This window comes from Schistocerca americana, unplaced genomic scaffold (genome assembly GCF_021461395.2).
Source record: "Schistocerca americana isolate TAMUIC-IGC-003095 unplaced genomic scaffold, iqSchAmer2.1 HiC_scaffold_98, whole genome shotgun sequence".
Classification (NCBI taxonomy): domain Eukaryota; kingdom Metazoa; phylum Arthropoda; class Insecta; order Orthoptera; family Acrididae; genus Schistocerca; species Schistocerca americana.
In genome coordinates this window covers 195,001-200,000 of record NW_025726763.1, presented here as the reverse complement: position 1 = coordinate 200,000, position 5,000 = coordinate 195,001, and the positions used below count along the sequence as shown (strand labels likewise).

Here is a 5,000-nt window from a genome sequence, read left to right as displayed (position 1 = left end):
GATTGCAACGGGGTCCGCCTCGGGACGCACGAGCACGCACGAGGCGCGTCGCACGCCTTCAGCTCGCCCCACCGGCAGGACGTCCCACGATACATGCCAGTTAAACACCGACGGGCGGTGAACCAACAGCGTGGGACACAAATCCAACTACGAGCTTTTTAACCGCAACAACTTTAATATACGCTATTGGAGCTGGAATTACCGCGGCTGCTGGCACCAGACTTGCCCTCCAATAGATACTCGTTAAAGGATTTAAAGTGTACTCATTCCGATTACGGGGCCTCGGATGAGTCCCGTATCGTTATTTTTCGTCACTACCTCCCCGTGCCGGGAGTGGGTAATTTGCGCGCCTGCTGCCTTCCTTGGATGTGGTAGCCGTTTCTCAGGCTCCCTCTCCGGAATCGAACCCTGATTCCCCGTTACCCGTTACAACCATGGTAGGCGCAGAACCTACCATCGACAGTTGATAAGGCAGACATTTGAAAGATGCGTCGCCGGTACGAGGACCGTGCGATCAGCCCAAAGTTATTCAGAGTCACCAAGGCAAACGGACCGGACGAGCCGACCGATTGGTTTTGATCTAATAAAAGCGTCCCTTCCATCTCTGGTCGGGACTCTGTTTGCATGTATTAGCTCTAGAATTACCACAGTTATCCAAGTAACGTGGGTACGATCTAAGGAACCATAACTGATTTAATGAGCCATTCGCGGTTTCACCTTAATGCGGCTTGTACTGAGACATGCATGGCTTAATCTTTGAGACAAGCATATGACTACTGGCAGGATCAACCAGGGAGCTGCGTCAACTAGAGCTGAGCAGCCGGCCGCCCGGGAGTGTGTCCCGGGGGCCCGCGCGAACACGCAAGCGTCCGCTCAATTATTCTGCAAACAGGAGGAGGCTGAGCTCCCCTGCACAATACACCTCGAAACCCTCTCAGGTCCCGGCGGCGCGCAGCGCCGTCCTAAGTACTTGGTCGGGTTCGAGAGAGGCGCAATCGCCCGGAGTTTGGCGAGTAGACGCTTTAGGTGCGACCACCCGTGCTCCCAACTGAGCTTGCCGCTGCCGACAGAGGCCCGGGAGCGTGCTGTCGTGGCATTGCCGGCGGGAGACAACACGCGCCACCTACGGTGGCCGGCAGCTCCAACGCCAGCGCCACAGAAGGACAAAAGCCCCACTTGGGTGCCGAAGCGAACACTCCCAGCACAGCGCACGCGCCAACACGTCCGCACAGCTGCGATACAATCCACCTGCGAGAACCGCAGAGGCGACCGAGCAGCAGACGGCGTCGCGGCGCCGAGCGCCGGGCGGCGGCGCATCCTCAGCGCACACAGTCCTCAATCGGACCAGCACACTGCAGATGTCCACCGCGCTTCGCACCGGGCCCGCGAGGACCTACTTTGGCCGCACGGCGCCGCGTGCAGGGTGCGCCGGCGCGCAGCTGCGCCGCCTGCCGCCTCCGTCGGCCGGCGCGCCTGCCACTGGCCGCCCCCACCAGCCGGCTGTAGCGCGTGCGCCCACGCACCGCGCGGCCAGCACGCCGGGAGGCCCCCCCTCACCGGCCGGGGACGGTCCCACCCAGCCACCGCCGCGTATCGCTTCACACCCACATGCCATTCACGTTCGTGGGCATGGTGGGTATCGCTGAAACAACCGGTTGGTAGCTCAACCGATCGTCGCCATCACTGATTCACCTCTAGCGAGAACAACCGCACCACAACGGTTTACCAGTTGTTCATTTGCGTAACGTCACCAGCAAACGTAGACGTCCATCGCCATTTGCAAATTCAACGATTGTTGCATGCCTGTGTCAGGTGTCACGACACACTATGTCTGCCCACATACACGCAACAACATGTGCACGCTTCGCGAACACGTGGAAGGTGGCCCCCGTACGTATGCGATGTCCATTGCGCGAACGACTGTCAACCGGCCTCTGTCGCATGTCGCAGATGTGGAACGCAGTGCACCATGCTATCACGGTGTGTGAGAAGAGACGACTACGTCTGACAACACGCGCCACTACATCAACAGACGGCTCATGCTGATCGCCATCCACGGCATACCATACTGCAATCCAGCTCTTATAGGGAGACGACACGTAGCTGAGTGCACAATATTTGGACCGTATGGTTCGCCGTTGTTGGCGCAGTCGTGGTACGGTCACACATGTACCACGATGTATCATTCAGTACATGAGGACCAATGTGCAGTACAGTGTGTGATTTGGACGTACAACATCAGCGGACAGTTGACACAAGCCGTACCACAACGTAGGCTGTGCTTCGCCATGCGAATGCCAATGAACAACTGCGAAGGGCATTGAGCATGTACGTCCTGCTGCCATCCGCATTACAGTGTATAGCTGCAAGGTGTTTAACATGAAGCGATACTCTGGGGACCGGGCAGTGCGAGTAGCAAACTATATTGCGGGGGTTGCAGTTAGGCAACACTACACTAATTTAACGCGTCGTATGACAATTACAGAGCAGGTTAAGGCCCAACGTGTGTTGGGTTAAGGCCCAACGTGTGTTGGGTTAAGGCCCAACGTGTGTTGGGTTAAGGCCCAACGTGTGTTGGGTTAAGGCCCAACGTGTGTTGGGTTAAGGCCCAACGTGTGTTGGGTTAAGGCCCAACGTGTGTTGGGTTAAGGCCCAACGTGTGTTGGGTTAAGGCCCAACGTGTGTTGGGTTAAGGCCCAACGTGTGTTGGGTTAAGGCCCAACGTGTGTTGGGTTAAGGCCCAACGTGTGTTGGGTTAAGGCCCAACGTGTGTTGGGTTAAGGCCCAACGTGTGTTGGGTTAAGGCCCAACGTGTGTTGGGTTAAGGCCCAACGTGTGTTGGGTTAAGGCCCAACGTGTGTTGGGTTAAGGCCCAACGTGTGTTGGGTTAAGGCCCAACGTGTGTTGGGTTAAGGCCCAACGTGTGTTGGGTTAAGGCCCAACGTGTGTTGGGTTTAGGCCCAACGTGTGTTGGGTTTAGGCCCAACGTGTGTTGGGTTTAGGCGCAACATAGGTTAGGTTTAGGCGCAACATAGGTTAGGTTAAGGCGCAACATGGGTTAGGTTAAGGCGCAACATGGGTTAGGTTAAGGCGCAACATGGGTTAGGTTAAGGTACAACATGGGTTAGGTTAAGGTACAACATGGGTTAGGTTAAGGTACAATATGGGTTAGGTTAAGGTACAATATGGGTTAGGTTAAGGTACAATATGGGTTAGGTTAAGGCGCAACATGGGTTAGGTTAAGGTACAATATGGGTTAGGTTAAGGCGCAACATAGGTTAGGCTAAGGCGCAACATAGGTTAGGTTAAGGCGCAACATAGGTTAGGTTAAGGCGCAACATAGGTTAGGTTAAGGCGCAACATAGGTTAGGTTAAGGTACAATATGGGTTAGGTTAAGGTACAATATGGGTTAGGTTAAGGTACAATATGGGTTAGGTTAAGGTACAATATGGGTTAGGTTAAGGTACAATATGGGTTAGGTTAAGGTACAATATGGGTTAGGTTAAGGTACAATATGGGTTAGGTTAAGGTACAATATGGGTTAGGTTAAGGTACAATATGGGTTAGGTTAAGGTACAATATGGGTTAGGTTAAGGCGCAACATGGATTAGGTTAAGGTACAATATGGGTTAAGTTAAGGCGCAACATAGGTTAGGCTAAGGCGCAACATAGGTTAGGTTAAGGCGCAACATAGGTTAGGTTAAGGCGCAACATAGGTTAGGTTAAGGCGCAACATAGGTTAGGTTAAGGCGCAACATAGGTTAGGTTAAGGCGCAACATAGGTTAGGTTAAGGCGCAACATAGGTTAGGTTAAGGCGCAACATAGGTTAGGTTAAGGCGCAATACGGGTTAGGTTAAGGCGCAATACGGGTTAGGTTAAGGCGCAATACGGGTTAGGTTAAGGCGCAATACGGGTTAGGTTAAGGCGCAATACGGGTTAGGTTAAGGCGCAATACGGGTTAGGTTAAGGCGCAATACGGGTTAGGTTAAGGCGCAATACGGGTTAGGTTAAGGCGCAATACGGGTTAGGTTAAGGCGCAATACGGGTTAGGTTAAGGTACAATACGGGTTAGGTTAAGGCACAATATGGGTTAGGTTAAGGTACACATTGTTGTACGGAAAGGTGTTTTGGGGGGGGGGGGGCCGGTTTGTTGATTGTGAATATCGTAAGTAAATGACTGCGGCATCATCTGATTTGCCACGTCAGGGTGCACCTTTGGCTCATAACAGGCGGCGCTCTGATTCCATGCTTGTGGCAGACCTGTGTCTTTCATTCCTGCCATTGTTTGTGTGGTGTGACAGGAGGCAGTATTGTGATGTTGGGTGCACCCCTGTGTGGGACATGTGTGGGTGTTGGTGGCTTAGCTGAGCAATGGTGGTTGTCGGAAGGGTGGGATATTCTGTTTTCCGAGTGGACCTCCCGGTCTGGTTATGATAGTGTGGATTGTCTAATGTGGCAGAGAGGATGCACTGGGTGGTGTTCCATGCTGGTGCTTACATATTGTCTGTGTGCCTGTTACAGGCAGAGAGTAGTGCGTGATAAGAGTGTCTGGCTGACGTGTGATTGTGAGCAGAGTCTTTCAGCATGTATACGGACAGGTCTATACATTATCTGTATTCTGATGGCTCTATCTATTACTAATCAGCGCCGTGTATACGTTTAATCCGGTTCCAGTCGAAACTATTGTATCTCTGTACATTAGTGACACGGCGAGCCCGCTATGTAGTTACTCGTCTCGGCAGCTTCCACCGGTGTATGGCAAATGATTATAAGGAATCAGTCTAGTCGTCAATACCGATAGTCTGACGTCACATGTCTGGGGTGGGGGACGCTGCGCCCTTCCGGTGGGTCATGGCCTAGGAAGACTCTTCCCACGCAGGGGGGCTTGGACTGTCATTGACTCTTCCGAGTAATATACTTGCCGTACGTTTTTGTGACTGCGAGTGCAACGCTCACCGGTACCGACATGGATGGAGCGCCTCCTAGCTGCCGCTGAGC

At 53.2% G+C, this 5,000-nt stretch overlaps 1 non-coding gene across 1 annotated transcript in view; it reads right to left on the bottom strand.

Moving 5' to 3' along the window:
* Positions 1–796, bottom strand: part of LOC124593309 — a 1,910-nt gene extending 1,114 nt beyond the window's left edge. Inside the window, exon 1 of the ribosomal RNA XR_006977956.1 lies at positions 1–796. This exon is cut by the window's left edge and continues 1,114 nt beyond it. This is a non-coding gene — a ribosomal RNA (small subunit ribosomal RNA).
* Positions 797–5,000: the final 4,204 nt, after the last annotated feature.